This window comes from Littorina saxatilis, linkage group LG12 (genome assembly GCF_037325665.1).
Source record: "Littorina saxatilis isolate snail1 linkage group LG12, US_GU_Lsax_2.0, whole genome shotgun sequence".
Taxonomy (NCBI): Eukaryota; Metazoa; Mollusca; class Gastropoda; order Littorinimorpha; family Littorinidae; genus Littorina; species Littorina saxatilis.
In genome coordinates, this window is record NC_090256.1 from 64,164,265 (window position 1) to 64,186,008 (window position 21,744).

At 41.1% G+C, this 21,744-nt stretch overlaps 1 protein-coding gene and 1 long non-coding RNA gene across 2 annotated transcripts in view; both read right to left on the bottom strand.

The window, feature by feature from the left end:
- Positions 1-21,744, bottom strand: part of LOC138982546 (uncharacterized) — a 243,226-nt gene that overhangs the window by 65,824 nt on the left and 155,658 nt on the right. The window lies entirely within an intron of this gene.
- On the bottom strand, positions 12,846-14,229 carry LOC138982533 (uncharacterized). The gene is made up of 2 exons (XR_011460888.1): positions 13,489-14,229; positions 12,846-13,099 (listed from the first exon to the last, which is right to left on the bottom strand). It is a non-coding gene; the product is annotated as an uncharacterized lncRNA (long non-coding RNA).

Here is a 21,744-nt window from a genome sequence, read left to right on the forward strand (position 1 = left end):
TACATTTCAAATAGGGAGCAAATGGTTAAATCTAAACCTACATATTTGTTCCCTAAAATTTGCTTCTCTGTCAATAAGCCTAATTGTATAATAACACGTTCGAGAAAAACAACGTGGAATCGATTCTGAATCGAGTAAGCCAAATGGGTCCCAACCCCGTTTCGCCCGTTCTGCCGACCTGAAACGCAAAACAAAAGAATTGTGCGCTTCAACTAAATTAATTTCTATACGACTTCATTACTTTCTTGCAACTTATGAACCTTTACTTAAAGCTTTTAAATGGTCTGAAAGTAGTGTTACCGCGTACTTATCGATGCACTCATTCGTTTTATTTTTTCAGCGACGGTCACTTAGTTTAAGGTTGCAAAAGTGCTAAGTCTCGCTGGCACCACTGTTTTACAGTCCACAGATCGCAACAGTGCCGCTAGTAGTCTACACTTTGTGTTTGATGGTAGAATGGGATATACAGATTACAACACTCGTGGTTTTTTATATGGCTTGTATTTCAGTCAAGACCCAGCGGGAATATCAATCGAGAGCCACTCGCCAGAGGCTCGTGTCTCCCGATGATATTCATCCGCTGGGTCTTGACTGAAATACAAGCCATATAAAAAACCACTCGTGTTGTAACCTATACATATCTCCTCAACAGATTTTTTGATAAATATGGGAAGTTTAATGAGTCCAAATGTTTCCCCCCGGGGACGTGGGCTTATTCAGGGTGATAGATGGAGGATAATTAGATTGTGCAGGAAAGTGAATGGTGAGACGTAATACAATACAATGACGCGTCCTTTCTTATCTACATATTGTAACGGAATGACGAAAGCGGACTGCTCTCGCTGACCGTTTGTTGTGTGTACGTGTGTGAATTTTAATGAAGACGAAGAATAAAACAGACACAAATTGTTCCGGGTTTCAAGACTCAGATTTAATATGTTAATAAATTCGTATCGTATCTCATTCTCAGTGTATCATTCTTTCACATGTAAAATAGGAATGACGTACAATAACTCTGCTCCAGTCTATCTTCTTTCTGTTACATGACCTCGAGCCCAGAAGACATAGAGTGGAATGACTCTTATTTCTTTCGTAGACTGATCTCTCCTGTAGGTTATTCCCGATTTTTCTTTTCCGGGTTTCCACCTGTAGACCCCGATTTCTTCTGTAGACTGGCCCTAATTTCTCTTTTCCCCATTTCTTCCTGTAGACCGCTATCCCGTCGTGTAGCTTAGAACCTAGTGTTCTCTAACTCAATATTATATCTCAATAGTCTCGTCTCGAAGAAACTCCGTCTTTGAACTGAATATCATAGCCTAGCCTTTTGGAACCATAGAACAGCATAGAAAAGATTTCGTAGAACAATCCACAAAAAGCCCCGATTTCTCTTTTCCGGGTTTCTTCCTCTAGAACCCATTTTCTCCTTTCCCTTCTCTATTTATCCCCTTCCTTGTTTGTTTACCTGTTACCTCTAGCTACTGCTAACGTTTCGATCGTCTATAACGATTTCCCTTGTCTGTCTACGTTACCCCAATACATGTCCTAACAACATACACAACATTACCCGCTATTACGAGCTAGTCGTGTGACAGAGAGTTTTCTTGCACACGAGACTGTAGATGTTTCACGACGGCTTTAGCCGGAGTGAAACAGCAGCAGTCGAGTGTGCAAGAAAACTCTCTGTCACACGACTAGCTCGTAATGGCGATTATGTCTCACAGCTTCAACAGAGGAGAGAACAAACACATTTTGCGTACTCACGCTTGATAAACCTAAACACAGGAGCAGCCATTGTGGAGAGATCTACTTTTTGACGAAAGTGACCGAACAACTATAAATGACGTCTCGGTATATGTGAATGACGTCACAGTATCGTCACAGTCTGTATCTTTTGAAGCATTGCAATCTTCATGACGTCGTTCTGTGTCTGCATCCGCGAAATGTTTGTTCTTTCCGGGATCTTTGTCATCTATGTTCATAACTCTGTCCTTCTAGATTCAGACTAAGAGGCCTCCTGAGCGAGCCACTTTCCAAGGGCAGCTAAATTCGCGTATGGAAACAGTACTGTCGTCTGGGATGCCGTTTTCAGTATTCTCAGCGTTGAAGAATTTGTAAAGAGAAGAAACGATAACAGCAGGAGAAATAAAAGTCGTGTGTGCATTTTGGGGTTTTTGGAGGGACGATTTCGAGTTTGAATCCGTTCTTGCACATGCTCCAAAGCGTGTAACATACAATCTTGCACACGTTTGCTTTAGTAGTGGCAAAGAAGGAAAGCGTGTGACATACCTTGATTCTGCTTGTCTTCTGTTTGTCTCGTACCTCTAGCAACGAACCGACACTCTCGATCGTCTTAGAGTTGTAATATTGGAAATTTCTTTGTGAAACAACCAAAATAAAAATAAGTCCGGTTGAGAGTTTCTTCTTTCTTTTATTGTTCAAACAGTTATTGCAACTAGAATAATGACACGAATGAAAAAAAATAAATATAAGGATGGAAGGAGGACACACAACCCTGTAACATAAGAAAAAAATAACAATCATAAGTATCACAATCATCACAAATCATAACAAGAAATAAATAATATAATTATACAACCAGTCTCAACAATATAACACTGTAAACTTCTAACAACTATGACTACATGAAATGTAAACGTTACATTTCTATAATAATGTACTAAGACACTAGTGCTACAATACTCTTTTACAAAGTATTAAAAATTCCAACTGAAGCTGTCATGCCCAATAACACTTCCAACAAAACCTAACTCTGATCACAGCATTGTCAGTTTTTTTTTAATAGACAGCTACACATGGTAAAACTATCTGACATGACAAGCAAAATTGCTGATACCAGTCACAAGCAAAATTCAAGCTTGCCAAAACATTCAGTCTACACTGAACTATCTACCAATACTGTCTTCTGTATACTTACTGTTTATCTTACAAATAACACAGTCAAACAGAAAATCAAAATACTCTGGAATTCTTACACTAGTTCTCAGACTACAACTCCACAGTATACACACTATCCACCTAGTCAAATTCACCTCAAGTGATTCAAAAAGAATAATTAACGATTATTCCAATGCAAAACATAGCATTCCAATGACGAAAACTATGACGTCACAACTGATCGCGAAATCCCAAAAATGCAATATCAGCCACAAATCTCTAAATATTTTACTCAAACTTCGTAGAAATATTCTTCAGTCTATCTGTATTTAGACTAACTCAACCGCGCACTTTTTGCCTGTCTGAAAGAATCTAAAAACTCGCAATCAAAATTCTTCAACAGATCTCATTACGCATTCATAAAATCTCTGATCAGCCCTGAATGAAAAAAACAAAGTTTGCACAAAATCTCGGACATTCTAGAACTGCACATCAATCAAAAAAGATTCCTGACATATTCATAACTAAAATTACACACAAATCAAAACACATACCTGGTTAGGGTTGTGTGATGGCAGCAAAAAGTAACAGAAGAAAATTTCCCAAAACGGTTTGAAAACGAAAGATGGCGCTGACGAACATATCCAAGGGGAAATCACACCAATTTTAAAACAAGGGAGAGAATTTATGACAAGCCAAATACACAAAACGATTACCTCCCTTTGACCACACATGAAACTGACTACTAGTAAACTTGACTTTTGAAGTAAATAAAAAGTAATTTATGGCCTGAAAAAGTACAAGGTTACACATTCCCCTCCTAAAAAAAAAAATTTCAAATTACTAATTTGAACATTTACACCTGACACATACAATAGTCAAACATAACCATGTTAAAGAATTCAACAATCGCAATACAGAAAAGTAACTACACCCATGAAAAAGTTTCAACAGCCGCCAAACCACTTTTGTAAAAAGTGCTACATCTTTTCAATTACAGTCAAGTTCCCTTGACCAACTGTTCACACTCATATAATCTATGGTGCATAAAAACTAACCTCTGGCGTTAGCAACCGCTATCCACAAAATACAATATATTTTGCAAAAAAAATCCAGAAAATACAAAAATACAAGGAAAACACATTTTCCTCATTTCAATGCGCTCTGTTGGAGCCATTCGTCACACATTTTTCTGAGACTAAGTATGAAAAAAGTCATAACTTCCTCCAAACCATTTGACCTCTGAACTTCATGAAGAAGCGTGAGACGGTCAGGCGGCTTTATTGGTCTACCATACCTAGACCGGCGAATCTCATCTCCAGACTCTTTTCGATCTGGTGCTTTCTTTTCTCTCTTTTCTGCCTCATCTGTCTCATCCGAGTCTGTCTCTTCTACAACTTCTTCTTCAATTCCACCACTGGAATTCCCAACATTCTCTGACTCATCTGAGCCTTCTTCTACATCTTCTACCTCAGCTTCACTTTCTGACTGCTCTATTTCAGAATCTACATGAAGTATATCTTCTTCCACATCTTCTGGTGGTAGAACTACTTCTTCAACCACATCTTCTACACTTTCTGAGACATTTGCTTCAATATCTCTATCACCACCACCTGGTGGTTCTGCTTCTTCTTCTTCACAGGTTGCACAACCTGAGGCTCAAACTCTGGAGCTTCTGCATCCAGTCTACTGTCTAATCTTCGCTCAAAACGAATCACGACATCACCTTCATCTTCTCTTTCTTCAACTTCTTCCTCTTGCACTGGCTTTCTGTCAAACAGTTTCTTTCTACGGGGTCTATGTCTAGGCACAGGCCTAGGTGCACTCTCCTTGGAGATTTTCACCTCTGGAACCTCTGGTTCTGGTTCCAGATCAACCGCTCCAATCGGTAACAACAGATTTCTGTGTAATGTTCTAGTAGACCCTGTTTCATCTTCAGTCTCTACTGTGTACACTGGAACACCAGACTTCTTGGACACTACTTTGTACACTTGCGACTCCCACCTATCATCAACTTTAGACCGGATTTGAGTACCAACTCTCCTGACTAAACATCTATCGCCGATTTCTAACTCGGCCGCATGTGCACTGGCATCATAGCGCCTCTTGTTTTTCTGAGCACTAGCATCCATAGTCTCTCTAGCTTTAGCATAAGCTGTCTGCAGACTTTTCTTTAGTTTCTGAATGTACATCCGTGGACTTTCTGTTTGATGTCCACCCACTTCTATACCAAATGCTAGATCAATTGGCAGTCTAGGATGTCGACCAAAAAACAAATAGTGGGGACAGTACCCACTGGACTCATGAATCCTGCAGTTGTACGCATGTACTATTGCTTTCAAGTGTTTTCTCCAGTTCTTTTTCTTTTCAGTTTCAAGACTTCTCAACATAGAAATTAGACTTCTGTTCCATCTTTCTACTGGATTTCCTTGTGGATGATATGGAGTCGTCCGACATTTCTTGATTCCAGCTATGCTACAGATTTCTCTGATGAAATTTGACTCAAAATCTCTTCCTTGGTCAGACAAAATTCTGCTCGGAAAACCATACAGCAAAAAGAAATCTTCCCACAGTGCCTTAGCCACGCACTTAGCAGTTTGATCCTTAGTTACTATAGCCTGAGCAAATTTAGTGAAATGATCCATGACGACCAATATGTTCACTTTCCGTCCCTCTTCCTCTATGGTCAGGTAGTCTATGGACAACAATTCCAACGGATAAGTTGTCTCTATAGTCTGCATAGGTGCTTTTTGTTTCAGTGCTCCTCTCTGAATACAACGTCGACAATTTGCAATTTTTCTCTGAATGTCTCGAGCCATATAAGGCCAAAAGAAACGCAACCTTGCCTGACGCAGTGCTCCTTCATAATGTACATGAAAAAGATCTTCGTGCACTCCTTTCATTGCTTCCTGTCTATGAGATTTTGGAACAACCAACTGCCATACTATCTTCTCATCCTCATTCTTGACAGTACGGTACAACACACCATTCTTCAACTGCAGTTTGTCTTGGTCTCTGAGATAGGCTCTGATTTCAGGATCTCTGATTCCTAGTCTACCCCAATCCTCTCTCTTCCCTTGCTGTATCCACTTCACTACAAAAGCAATCGCTGAATCCGCCGACTGATGCCTTCGCCACTCTTGTTCAGAAATGGTATCCCGCCCAATATCTCCAGGATCCAAAATGTCATCACTCAAATAACTAGGATCTTTCACTATGGATTCTACAGCTGGAAGAAAACCAACATCATTCTTGCTATCCACTGTCTGCTGGAAACAACCTACAGTCACCCCTTTGGACTGTAACAATGCACAAACTGTTTCACTGTCAACTAGTGTATCTTCTGTGGCTTCCTCCTCAAACTTCTGGGCTTTCTCTCTCAAAAACTGAGTCTGATCTAACAATTTCTGATACTCAGCATCTTCGAGTAACGGATCAACATTCTGTAGCATCAATGTGACTAGAACCTTTGCGATATTTCAAGTCGAAATCATATACGGACAAAGCCGATAACCATCTATGGCTAGTAGCATCTAATTTGGCATTGCCCAGAATATAACAGAGAGGATTATTGTCCGTGACAATGGTGACATGACAACCAACACATAATCATGGAATTTCTCAGTCAACGCCCACTTCAAGGCTAGAAATTCTCTTTTGTGTGCAGGATAGTTTGCTTCTGACTTGCTTAGCCCTCGACTAGCATAGGCGACAACTTTCAGCTGACCTTCATGTTCCTGATACAAAACTGCCCCTAACTCTATTCCAGAGGCATCACAGTGCATCACAAAAGGTTTCGTCTTGTCTGCAAAAATAACCACAGTATCAGTAGTCAACACCTGAATCATCTGGTCAAAAGCCTTCTGTTCCCTATCACCCCAAAGATGAGAAATGTCTGACGAAAGAGTCAAAGTACCCGATTTTTTCTGCCCTCTGCCTTTGCCCTTGGAAGGAACATACCCTATCGTCAAATCATTCAATGGCCGGGCAAGCTCTGCAAAGTGTGGAACAAAACGACGGTAATAGGATGCAAATCCTATGAATTACTTCGATTTCACTTCCCTAACAGTTTTAGGAACAGGCCATTTTGTGAGTGCTTCAAGTTTTGCTGAATCTGGTTTTATTCCCTGAGCTGAGATCACGTAACCCAAATGTTTTACACTAGTAGTTCCGAACACACATTTTTCAGGATCAAGCTTCAGATTGTACCGACGAAGGCGTTCAAGAGCTAATAGAGTGTTCTCTTCTAGTTCAGACAGTGTTTTACCATGAACTAAAATATCATCCAGAAAAACAATGAGTTCACAGAGATTCATGTCCTCAAACACCTTGTCCATTAATTAACCTCTGAAAAGTAGACGGACTTCCAGTCATTCCCATGGCCATACGCTCAAAACTATAGTAGCCTACTGGCGTACAGAACGTAGAGATCTGCTTTGCGCGCTCTGTCATCCCTACCTGGTAATAGGCCTTACTCAGATCCATTGAGGAAAAAAACTTGCTTTTAGACAATGTAAGGAACAGATCTTCTATTTTGGGAATCGAGTAACTGTCCTTGACAGTTCTCAAGTTGACTTTTCTATAGTCAACACACATGCGCAATGCACCATTTTTCTTTCGAATCAGAACCACAGGACTTGCATACGGGGACAGCGCAGGGGAGATAATTTTGGAATCTAACAGCTCTTGGATATGTTTTTTTTAGATCATCCAAATCCTGAGGGGAAATAGGCCTCGGTCGTTCTCGTATGCAAGGTCCTGGCTCTAACTCAACGTCATGCAAAACCGCTTCTGTGAATCCAAGATCATACTCATGCCTGATGAAAACATCACTAAACGACTGCAGTCGCTTACTAAAATGTTCTTGCCATTCAAGTGATGTCTCTTCACCAAACTTGAATTTGATCTCAGAGGCAGCATCATCAGGTTTTGACACACCATCATTCACAGTCACACTTTCACTCTGTGCACTGTGCAACTCATCCATCACTTTGACAACATCATATTCAGCATGAATCACAAAAACATCAGCAACAATTTGCTTCTTTGAAAGCACAACATCTTCATCAGAAAAGTTACAAATTTCAATGTGAACGTTATGCAACTGATCAACTGACGTTTTCATTGCAACGACCCCCAAGCCCTCCTGCAACGGAGAATCTGTGGGCTCTTGTAAAAGTACATGTGTCCTGTTTCGCTGGAAGGGTATTTTGGCTGACACTTTCACTTTCACTGAACCGTGTGCTGGGATTGTGACGTCACCAGTGCGTAAACGAGCTGATCCCAGCTTGCCATTTTCTGACTTAGTTTGCATGCTGAATGCAAACAACGCTTCACAACGAAGCTTACTCTTATCAACACTTTTGTCACCCACAGAATGAAACGCATTGGTTCCTACAATCACCGGCACACGCTTCGAGAAATCACTGTCTCTCACCACAAGTGCTGCTACTTCAACCGCATCAGTAGTGCCTAACACATATTCTGGAAGAATCATAGACACAACTACCACACCCAAATATGGCACATCCTGATCTCCCGCACCCTTCACGTTCAACTCTGAATCCAACTGTTGCAAGGGTAGATGCGAAAGATGAGTCCGGTTGTACCCTTCACCAATGAGAGTCACTTGTGAACCAGAGTCCAAAAGTCCTCTGCATTCTTCACCAAAAATGTTCACAGGCACTTCACATGACGGTCCCACCACTGCTTCTAACGGCACTTTTGCATGGAACTCGGCCAACACAACAGTAGAGTCCAAAGTTATGTTCCGTCTACTCTCATTGTGAACCATCACCACAACATACAGCGTGTTGTCTTGTTGTTTCGTTAGTTCACTTTTCACCACTTTCAAACCTGACGGCAACGAATCCACTGTTCGCGAACGTACAATCACATCTTCTGAAACACTTCCATACACTCGGCCTCTCAGCTCTACTAGTTCTCCTGCTTGAACACACAATAAAGTGTTAGCTTGCAGTCTAACAGGTTTCAGCTGTAGATGTCCGTTCTCCAACGCGTCGATGGCAGCTTCTATCTTTGGCAAGTCTGCTGATGAGGGGCGTCTCTTCTCTTCAGCCACGGTTTGCCCCTTCATCGTGACTGGTTTCCGTTTAACGGAGGTCGACGACAGTCTCTCACGTAGTGACCTAGCTGACCACACCTGAAACATGCCCCTTTGGGAGTGAAACGGAAAAGTTGGGCATTTCTGGGAGTATCATGTGAAGGGACAGGAGTTTGGGCAGGGGTGGGTGACGATGCTGCTGCCGTAGTCTTGGAAGAACCCTGCAAACGTTCCACCACTCCAGAAATGATTTTCTCTACGTCGGCCTCACTAAGAGCAGCTGTTGACGGCTTCTGCTCTTGTGTAGTGTGGCTGTGCGCTTCTTTGCTGGTTGATGAACTTGATCCCTCCAATTGACGTACTGTGGTCACCAACACCACGAACTCCGGCGCTGCCGTTCCTGGATGGCCAAACTTCGTGCGAAGTTCCAATGCTAGTAGTGGATATGCTGCCGACACCCCCTTCATAAAGACCCTATACAGCTTTTTTTGAAGCTCTTCTGCTTTCATTGGCGCGAGCTTGTCAACTTGATGAAGCTCACTCCATAACCTCAGCAGAAACGCTGATGGAACTTCTTTCCTCTGCAGTGTAGCTTCCAGGAACTGGTGATATAAGTCCTCTGGAGACTGTGTAGACCCAAACAAAGTCCGGAGATGTGCTAAAATGTCCTTCGCCTTTGTCAGGCCCGTGCACTGCTGCCAAGCTACACAATTCACGCTGCTTCTCACCCTCCTATCAAGGTCAGGGCCGCCATCTTGTATCAGCCTTTCTACCTGCACCTCCCATTCCACAAAGGTAACCTCTCCCTGAGCTGGAGGATTAGCACCTGAAAACACTTTCACACGAGGACCTGGTGGTGTTGAGTTGACAGTCACGCTCAGCCCACTCAGCAACTGCTGAATCTGCGGCATGGTCAAGGTCGGTGCAGCGTTGTTGTCATCCCCACCAACGTTGTCTCCACTGTCTGCGTTGTCCGCTTGACGACCAGCGTTGCCACCACCATTACCGCCATCGCCGCCACCAGCATTATGTGCATGTTGACCGCCGCCACCAGCTCCTTGCTGCTCCTCCCCGTCTAGAGCTGCTTGCTGCTCCTCAACGGCCTCTTCAGCTGGTCCCTCACCGGCTCCTCCTCCTTCCATCCTATACTGTATGTTTGAACTGAAAATACTATACTCTCAAGCCCCACATTGGGCGCCAAAATGTAATATTGGAAATTTCTTTGTGAAACAACCAAAATAAAAATAAGTCCGGTTGAGAGTTTCTTCTTTCTTTTATTGTTCAAACAGTTATTGCAACTAGAATAATGACACGAATGAAAAAAAAATAAATATAAGGATGGAAGGAGGACACACAACCATGTAACATAAGAAAAAAAATAACAATCATAAGTATCACAATCATCACAAATCATAACAAGAAATAAATAATTTAATTATACAACCAGTCTCAACAATATAACACTGTAAACTTCTAACAACTATGACTACATGAAATGTAAACGTTACATTTCTATAATAATGTACTAAGACACTAGTGCTACAATACTCTTTTACAAAGTATTAAAAATTCCAACTGAAGCTGTCATGCCCAATAACACTTCCAACAAAACCTAACTCTGATCAGCTACACATGGTAAAACTATCTGACATGACAAACAAAATTGCTGATACCAGTCACAAGCAAAATTCAAGCTTGCCAAAACATTCAGTCTACACTGAACTATCTACCAATACTGTCGTCAGTTTATCTTACAAATAACACAGTCAAACAGAAAATCAAAATACTCTGGAATTCTTACACTAGTTCTCAGACTACAACTCCACAGTATACACACTATCCACCTAGTCAAATTCACCTCAAGTGATTCAAAAAGAATAATTAACGATTATTCCAATGCAAAACATAGCATTCCAATGACGAAAACTATGACGTCACAACTGATCGCGAAATCCAAAAAATGCAATATCAGCCACAAATTTCTAAATATTTTACTCAAACTTCGTAGAAATATTCTTCAGTCTATCTGTATTTAGACTAACTCAACCGCGCACTTTTTGCCTGTCTGAAAGAATCTAAAAACTCGCAATCAAAATTCTTCAACAGATCTCATTACGCATTCATAAAATCTCTGATCAGCCCTGAATGAAAAAAACAAAGTTTGCACAAAATCTCGGACATTCTAGAACTGCACATCAATCAAAAAAGATTCCTGACATATTCATAACTAAAACTACACACAAATCAAAACACATATACCTGGTTAGGGTTGTGTGATGGCAGCAAAAAGAAACAGAAGAAAATTTCCCAAAACGGTTTGAAAACGAAAGATGGCGCTGACGAACATATCCAAGGGGAAATCACACCAATTTTAAAACAAGGGAGAGAATTTATGACAAGCCAAATACACAAAACGATTACCTCCCTTTGACCACACATGAAACTGACTACTAGTAAACTTGACTTTTGAAGTAAATAAAAAGTAATTTATGGCCTGAAAAAGTACAAGGTTACAGAGTCAAGGCGATCGAAAGTGTTTGTTTACGTTTCTCTAGGTAACTTCTAACAACGCTCAAACAATTTATCTTACCAAACTAAATCTCTGTTTCCTTTCACTCAATCATTATCTTATCAATAATGAATTAATTCCAAAATGCATAACCATATTTACATGCACATTTCATAACACAACATTCTTCTATCGTTCTGCTTCGATGATAACTCGTGTAACACCTTCTCAAGTCAAAGCGACCAAAAAGTGTTTGTTTACGTTTCTCTAGGTAACCTCTAACAACGTACAAACAATTTATCTTACTAAACTAAATCTCTGTTTCCTTTCACTCAATCATTATCCCAATAAACATGCCAGAAATGGGCCATTGCTGGCGTTTTGATGGCAATGCCAGTTGCCAGAACTACTGCCATCAAAGGCCCATTGATGGCCCAATGCTGGCATATTACCCGTATGCACATTGGCAAATTGATGGGCCATCACTGGCAAGCCAGCACTTTGCCAGCAAAAACCCATCATTTATTTGCTGGCTTTTTGATGGCTTGCCATCATTTTGCCAGCAATTTGCCAGCAATTTTCCAGCAAAAACCCATCATGTATTTGATGGCTTTTTGATGGCTTGCCATCATTTTGCCAGAATTTTGCCAGCAAAATCCCATCATTTATTTGATGGCTTATTGATGGCTTGCCATCAAAAACCCAGCATTTTGCCAGCATTTTGCCAGCATTTCGCCAGCATTTTGCAGGTTTTTAGTTTTATATAAAAAAAACTGTTTTCCATATATTTTCCGTTAATGGCCCTTTACCTGCTGAAATTACCGGGCCAGTTGTGGCCCGGCATAATGCCATATTTCTGTCATTACCATTGCCAGCAAAATGCCAATAAGTTGCAGTAAATATACCAATACCACTGATTCTGATAGAATGACGGCTCTATTCATGTACTCTACCTGCACAGTCTTGTTAGCCCATATGTGGTTGTTGGAAGTCTATAAATATGCTTTGTTTTGTCATTTTTACTGTGAATGTAATAACAATGACAAAACACAGCACATCAATGGACTTTTCAACACATGCTGGCGGCAAGACGTGCGCAAATAAAGCAAAGGGCAATGCTGTCAAGCTGTACATTAGCAATATGCATATATGCGTAATTATCAAATTCATCAGTAAAATGCAATTGAAATGCTAATCACATTTGTCGTGTAACTTATCTGGCAAGTAAAGGCAGTGGTTTTGACAGAATATCGTCATCAACGCAGTTATAGCGGGCACAACAACAATACAGTAATATAGATTAAAAACAAAACAAAAATTAATGTAAAGCTTCCAAACAGCAACGACTCATTATCGAAGCATTACAGAAACGTACGCTTTGTTTTCAGTTGCTCACTGGTTTATTTTATTTGTACAGCGTTCTAAATTTCACACTCGAGACATGATGACCAAAGGCAGAATGTTTCTTGTTCACTTCCCAGTAAACCTCCGTAGGATTGTCTTGATTCTGTCATTTCTCTGTTCGCATCCGCAACGTTGAGATAACGCTTCTTTTCTTTGTCCTGACGTCGTAGCCTACGGTAAGTCTGTTTGTGAAGCCATTGAAACTCCCAAGTTCTGCCGTTCACCTTCTGAAACATGAAAGCAAACGAGTTTTGTTGGTTTTAATTCATTATTCCATATCACACACACACACACACACACACACACACACACACACACACACACACACACACACACACACACACACACACACACACACAAACAAACTCAAGCATACACGCACGCATGCAAGCAAACAGCACACGCACGCACGCACGCGCGCGCGCGCACACACACACACACGCGCGCACACACACACACACACACACACACACACACACACACACACACACACACATACACACACAGAGGCATTCTCACAGAGAGGACGACTTCTTGTAATCTATCATATTTTCTGAACTGACTAAAATGCCAAGCAGAAGTAAGGGGTCAACAGGAATATGTATTTTGATCTAACCTGCGAAGCTTACGTTGTCTCGGACAGCTCTCTTGCGTTTCTCTCAGGAACTGAGACCCAGGCGAGCTGCATCTTATCCAGTTGGGCAGTCAGACACTTGCACAAATCTTTGTCCTGGAGTGAATAGACACATACTCAATGTCAACATTCACAAGATGCAATTTGTTTGGTTACAAGTAAGCTTATGGTAATGCCAATGGTGCTTTTCTTTTGACAGAGACAAAACAAACTCAATCACACAAAGAAAGGAAAAAGGCACACACACACACACACACACACACACACACACACACACACACACACACAACCGCGCGCGCGGGCGCACACACACACACACACAACCGCGCGCGCGGGCGCACACACACACACACACACACACACACACACACACACACACACGCGCGCGCGCGCGCAGATTCTTTCTTACAGAGAGGACGACTTCTTAAAGTCTATTATATTTTGCGAACTGACTCAAACGTCCAGCAGAAGAAAGTTGAAAAAAAAGACCGACAACGGAGGAAAAGAACAAGAAGATACTAGATCTAACGCCGTTGCGACGACCTGCTCACACAACTGTTTGTGAAACTCACCACGCTTGCTTCTAGCCGGAGGAGATCGGACGCGTACTGAAATCGAAGAAGGTGCTTTGGAAATTCCTTGAAGTTGAATGCAAAACAAATAACCGGACATCTGCAGAACCACCGCGGGCCGGATTTAGTTGACAATGCGTCATCATCACGAGTGACGTCAAGCTATTTCGACATTTGTTTGTACATTACGTCACTCCAAGAGAGAAAGTCATACCGCTGTGCTGTCGCAGATCTTCTTGCCAGCAATAATCCAGCATTGGCCCATTGCTGGCGTGCCAGCAAAAACCCACCTATAATTGCCAGCAAAACGCCACCTATGGCCCAATGCTGGCAAACAAGCACTGGGCCATCAATGGCGTGCCAACAGTGGGCCAATTAAGGCATTTTACTGGCCGACAATATTACTGGAATGCCAGAGATGGGCCAGTGATGGCAAGCCATAACTGGGCCTTTGTTGGCAAACCATAATTGGCCCAGTGTTGGTTTTTTTATGGCCAGCTTTACCAAACTTGCCAGCAAAAAGCCAGCAATGGCCCAGTTCTGGCATGTTTATTGGGATCTTATCAATAATGAATCAATTCTAAAATGCATGCAATAATATTTACATGCACATTTTGTAACTCAACATTCTTTTATCGTTCTTTTTTGATGAGATCTCGAATAACACGTCATCTAAAATGGCGTCATCGAAGGGAAGATTACGTTCCATTATTATGATGTGTTCATCTCGATGATACGAACACGATTCCGAATAAAAACTACATGAACTTGTCAGCGAAAGTTTCCTGCTACGAATTGTGCAGTGGTTTTCTGGTGAGTACATCCTAACACAGTTAATATCATGACATTTGTCCACAAGTCTTCCAGTCTTTCACTTGTGTCAATGAAGAACACTTTTAGATCTGTATCACATGTTTCTCAGTACAAAAGTTAGATCCGCAAATGTTCAGGTTAAAGTTTCTGGATAATCAGGGATGCAAAATAGCCGCTAAACGGCGAAAAAATCGCCGTTTTTACTTTTTGAAATCGCCGTTTTTCATGCACAATCGCCGAAAAAAAAGAATAGGAAAAATGTAAACCGAGCATGCCTCTCGGTGTTTATTCTCAAGCGGGCGAATCCGAAAGCCGTATTCTTAAACGGGCGAAGCTGTAAACCGTTTGTCATTTCCAAACACGTGAGCGCGGGCGCGTTAACTTGTGCCTTCCCGAAAAATGGCTTCGTGCATGAAGTTCGTTGAACGCGGGTTTGAAAAGAAAATCAAGGAAAACGCAAAGAACGAGTGGAAATGGGAGTGGTTGGACAGAAACGTCAACGAGCAAAGAGTAGGCGATGTCATCCGCAAAATTGAAAAAGCCGGAAACGCATTTTGTGTGGCGTGTTCGAAACCAGTGGTGTATGGCAGCCGCGGCTTTGTGGCCATTGAAGAACACATTCGACTAATAACTAATTGTGGACACACACATTATCACTTGCAATGCTTAATCAATACTCACAGCATAGACAGTAAGAATGTTTTCATTGTGTGACAAGGTTAAGAGACTATTTTTAAAGTTTTTCTATGACAAAATCCAGATGTTTTTATTTTATGCCAGAGATTGAGTGAGAATTTTTGGCTTCTTCAAAGACAATAAGATCATTAAGGATCTTGTCTTCATTTTGTGCCAGGTGTTGAGTGACAAGCCTTCTTTATGTGCAAGGTGTTGAGTGACAATGTTTAGATTTTTCACAGACAATAAGTCCAGATGCCTTCAAGCTCATTTGTGCCAAGAGTTTAGAGAAGGTGTTTAGTGGCTTCAGTGACAGTAAGGATATAAGATCTGCATTGTGTGTCAGGGATTTGAGACTATGACTGCTAAGACACAACCATTTTTTTTAATTGTCTGTCAGAGACAAAGTTTTAAAGTTTCAAATACATCCAAAGCAAAGGGATTTTTACAGTTGCCATTACAGACTTTGTGACTTGCCAATGTCATCTTGTCAGTGCCATGGATTGATACAGCTTGCAGACAGAGTCAACATATCTATATCTCCCTGTCCCTCTCTCTCCAAGTAATGTCATGTGGCTGCTTTGTACAAGTATATGATTGTCCATATTTTCAATGATCAGAAGACAGAACACTCTAGTCTAATGACTGTTCATTTGGTAAAAATATTGGTGGTACTAAACTCTATAGTCTATAAGCAGTAATTTTTCTACAGTAAATTTAGTAAAACAGTAAGTATTGTACATTATTTTAGACACTGTAAATATAAGGTGTTTTTTTAGGGTAATATTGCCGTTTATGCATGTTTTTGGTCATTAATTTGTTCATAATGCTTCAGCTTCAAGGGGGCGCTGCCCCCTGAACCCCCGCCAGGGCGTTGCCCCTGGACCCCAATGGGGGCCTTCCGCGGCCCCCAGACCCCCGCCACTTTTCCTCTTTTTTTGTTTTTTTTGTTTGCATCCCTGATAATACTAATAGGGCCATCTGTAATAGGGCTTTCTAACATTATGCTCCGCATAATCTATATATATTTTAAAACATATCTGCAACTACCAGAACTAGAACTAGAAACTGTAACTGAAATTTCGAGTGAATCACTCTTTGTAGCTGTACATCTGGTCCATTTTCTGTATTTTAGAGTGATGGTAGTCTTCCCATCCTTCCTTTTGATTACAGACGACGAAAAGGTATTCGTCGTCTGCACTTGTGCTATAGCCATTGCCTCGTCACATGGCAGGTATACCACAACCGGATACAGTTTCGGTGTGGTTGATGTTGTTGCTATTTCTTTTCTCGAGCTTTCCTCGTTGATAGAAACATCGCTGATGTTTTCATATGGTGTCAGAAGTGGGATGATTACGTTCCATTATCATGATGTGTTCATCTCATGCGATGATACGAACACGATTCCGAATAAAAACTACATGAACTAGTCAGCGAAAGTTTCCTGCTACGAATTGTGCAGTGGTTTTCTGGTGAGTACATCCTAACACAGTTAATATCATGACATTTGTCCACAAGTCTTCCAGTCTTTCACTTGAGTCAATGAAGAACACTTTTAGATCTGTATCACATGTTTCTCAGTACAAAAGTTAGATCCGCAAATGTTCAGGTTAAAGTTTCTGAATAATACTAATAGGGCCATCTGTTACAATATATACAAGAAAATATCTAACGTTTACTGATCTACGATCGACCCAGCGGTCTTTTAAGTGGACAGACAAACACTAATAATAAAGAAAATAAACTTCAGGCATGGGAATTGTCCGCCAAAAGGCAAATTTCCGCCGAAATATTTTTTTGTTCCGCCGAAAAAGCAAAAGTGTCCGCCGAAAAAATAAATGGTGGAGGCAAAAATGGTTCTAAAAACGGAATTTAATGGCAAACTTGGGAGCTCAGATGACACCAAATTGCACCATTTGGGTTCTTTGGAGAAACACAAATTCCGGCGGAACCCCCTTGTAAGGCTAGGCGTTTCGCGCCGTCGACTTTGCTATTACTTACAGATTTTCAGCCTTTTTTTTAATTTTTTTTACTTTTTTCAATTCCCATGCCTGAAACTTATCTAACAAAGTGTCCAGTAGCTCGCTCGGAAGAAAAAGGCGAGCATGGATTGATGGTGCAAGGGAATGAATGGAGTGACGTAATATATACAGCATTGATAGATATATGTGTCGTGCCGAATTCACGGAATTGCCGAATTCGCGGAATCGGCAACATTCTTGCCCATTTCGCGTAATCGGCAAAACGCTGCCCAGTACGTGAAATCGGCAGCGTTTTGCCGAAAATGCGGAAATGCTTGTAAAATTTGCCCATTTCGCAAAAGCGACAGTTAGTCTGTTACTTTTTGTGTCACCGGAACATTGCATTAACAAAACATTGCTTTACCTCCGTATGTATGATCTATGTTGGTCTGTGTCGAGCATAACTCCGTAAATGCATGAAAACTACACTTTCTGCAATAACTTGCCATAACTTATCGATTATTGCGATATATATCCATTGGAGTATCTAGTTGTCTGAGTGTGATGATATCCCAGGCATTTGAGAACTTTAAAACCAAAAAGTGGCTGCCGATTTCGCAAAATGGGCACATTTTAGAAGCCTTTACGCGATTTCGGCAAAACGCTGCCGATTTCACGTATTGGGCAGCGTTTTGTCGATTACGTGAAATGGGCAAAAATGTTTCCCATTACGCGGAATCGGCAATTACGTGAATTCGGCACGACATATATATGTCTACGTTGTCGGCTGTACTTCTCACCTGTTGGAACAACATTTTTACTTCAAGAGGTCAGGATCCCCATCCCCCGCCCGCCCCTCCCCCCCCCCCCCCCCCCCCACTGTTTTTTTAATATTTAATAATAAAGTGTGGACTGACTTCAGAATTTTAGTTATTGTGAATCTTCTACATTTTACATGAAGTAAGATTTAAATGTGAAAGTTTTTGGGATTATTTTGTTGTCTTCAAAAAGTGGACCGAGTCCAAAACAGAGAACAAGAACAACGCTGACTTGATTCCGCATGACCCCTGGGTGGTTCAAGGGACAAAAAATAGAGCTTAAACAATGACCACGAGTTGATTACTGGAAAATAAACCACGAGTGGGTATTTGCAGCCGCTTGGTAATTCACGAGTGTGCGGATCGAGTGAATTACCAAGCGGCTGCAAATACCCACGAGTGGTTTATTTTCCAGTAATCAACGAGTTGTCGTCATTGTTTAAGCTATTTATACAACGAACAACACGGGTCGAACATGCAGTCATGCAGACGACATTTTGTACGCAATTTCATTTCAGCCTAATCACTCAGAGTGTCAAATGCGCGTCATTCAAATAGTCCCTATTCTTTTACTTTATTCTTAGTCTCCGACTCGTCGGCATTATACTTGTCTGGTCTAAATATCGGACCCCATTGCTACGATTAAAACACAATAGCGTTTATATAGCTATTCTAACATTACATTCTGTGTTAAAATCATGAGAATCTCTCCCTATAACGTGGTCGATGACGGTATCGTAATACCACAATTTCTTTTTCCCCTTTCTGTTTCCAGTCGGAGGTGTTTTTTTTAACCGTAACCATGATTTGGCGCTGGACTTCATGTCGCTTATCTCTTTTTTTAGCGACTTGACTGTCCTCAACGAACCTTGTCCGCAGGCGTTAACGGCTGCACACAATTTCTGCCAACCAGCAGCTTTCTTGGCTTCCGTCACAGCCGGACAGTGACGCCGTTCAAACAGGCCTATGTCGTCGATGTAGGCCACCAACAAGGTAGTTCGGAATCCGTAAATGCATAGTTCCCCGATTGTGTAAGACTTTCTTCATCATACTGAATCAAGCGAGTCTTCATACTCGGCCATCTTGCACGTGCATGTGCATTTACCGGAAGTAACAATTCGGATTACTGTTCAGTCAGTCGACTGCGGTCGTCCGCGGATGACCGTGATTCGCCCATGAAACCCGCTTTACCGTGACCCGGCGATCAACTACAGTCGATCGACTGGGCAGTCGATCGACTGTCAGTCGGTTCACTGCTATCTTATGAAACTGGCCCCAGAATGGTCCATGTCGTTGATAGCAGACGACGGTTCCCTTTCCGCATGAAGCCACGGAAATAACCGAACATTGAAAAACCCACGGACATGTATTACGGAGAAAACTCGGGATAACCGGATGTTTAGCATTACGTCAATATGCTAGCAATCATATGACGTCATGACGTATCGTGCTTGCCTACGTAGATTGTATATGTTCGAAAGTCTGACTTCTGTTGTGTGAAGACTGCGGTAAATCTGTAGATGATAAGAGAACAAGGATTGTCTCAGAAGAAACGACTAAATGTTTCAGACCGGTAACTTCATTTCAACATTGCACTATATAATGGACGTTCTATGTGACAGGAGAGTTTGATGATTTTGTGTTAAACATTGGAGAGATCGTCTGCTAGAATCAGAGATAGGTCGCTTCAGATTGCAGCTTCTGGAAATTTGCAAGGTTTGTTGCCTGTTAAAGAACTGGATTTTACACGTACAGTAAGCAACAACCAAAACACACACAAAGCAAATGGCATCGTCTGTCACAGAAACAAACCTGGCGAGGTATGCGTGTACTTCATACACGTCAGCCATTGTTGTTACAGTTTTGAGTCAACGTTGTACGTATTCTTCCGCAACAGGGTCCAATCGTCTGGGTTTCAAATGCACGCTGCCAAGCCGGGTGACACTGGAATACGCCGCGTCACCGCATGACGTCAAACGCATCAGCTGTTCGCAGTGAGTATCTCCAGAAAATCGCTTCTAACTTCTTCCAAATAACATATCATAACATTGCTGTTGTCTTCACTTTAGCATAAGGTAGTATAGTATCCTGGAATCGATTCATTTTGTTCCTCGGACGCATGTGTGGACGTAGATATAAGATTATTCACAGTTCTCAAGCGTATTCTGTTTAAATCTAGGTTGTCCACGATTCTCATGGAAAATCAAGCTCACGAACTAAGCTGCAGACAATCGGAGAACGTTCGATGGTCATTTATTGATAGTTCAGTCACTTGTTGAGACGTATAGTGCTGTAGTTTGATTACACTGCATAAATTTCTGAAGTCACCCAAGTTTTTGTCGGGTGTGCGCCGGATCCTTTTTTATTTTTTCATGGGTGTGTGCCGCGTCACCGATCGGGTGAGCGCCGCGTCAAGTACTTCAAAATAATATAGTTGGGTCTCTCTGTGTCTGTCGGTCTCGAACTGGGGTTCCTTGTCATGTGAATGCATGTGCTGATGAAGCAGGTGTGTAGAATGAAATGTTTTGTCGCAGGTGCTACAGTTATGAGCTGCTCTCGGGGCATTAAGACACACATGTCTGGTGAGATTCCGTCTGTTTTGGAATGACTTTTTGTCAAGTTCAAGTTCAAGTTTTATTAGTCCATAACCCATTGGGGCATTTTGAACAATAAATACAATCAATACAATCATGATATATGCTAATAAATTATAATAAATTAAAAAAAATTAAAAATAAAAAAATTATGAAAAACTGTTACAAATTCTATTAATAAAGTCCAAAATATTATTTAGCAATTTCTTTTTCTTAGTAGCAAACAACTTTTTAAATTTAAGTGCATTAGGTTTTTTCCAATAGTAAGGTGGTAACAACTCAGCTCTTTCTTCTTTGAAAAAATCACAGACAAATAAATAATGGAATTCATCACCTATGTCATGCGATACACATTTGGTGCAAGTTCTTTCTGACCTCGGGATGTTAAGATAACGTTCTTTCTGTACAGGCAAATTGTTGTTTAATGTTCTAAACTTCATCATTGAAACACATTGCTGATATGGCAGGGTTGTGACGTAGTCTTCACATGCAAAAATATCTTTGAACATTCGATAATTCCAAAACATATTTTTTGTTCCAATTTCTGTAAACCATTTATGGATATACTGGTCATATAAGCTTCTTTTTACTTTCTTTTTAAACCATGTGCTTGAGTATTGAATATTTTCTTGAGAAGTCCAAAGGCCAGAGAGACCAATTTCATTTAAGGTTTTTTCAATGAAACATAAGTACTTGGATTCAATCATCTTGTTGATATACAATTTATAAGTAAAGCAATACACAATACTTGAAAATTTATTTTTATGAATAGGACTAATCAGTTTATACCAATAGCAAAGCATTC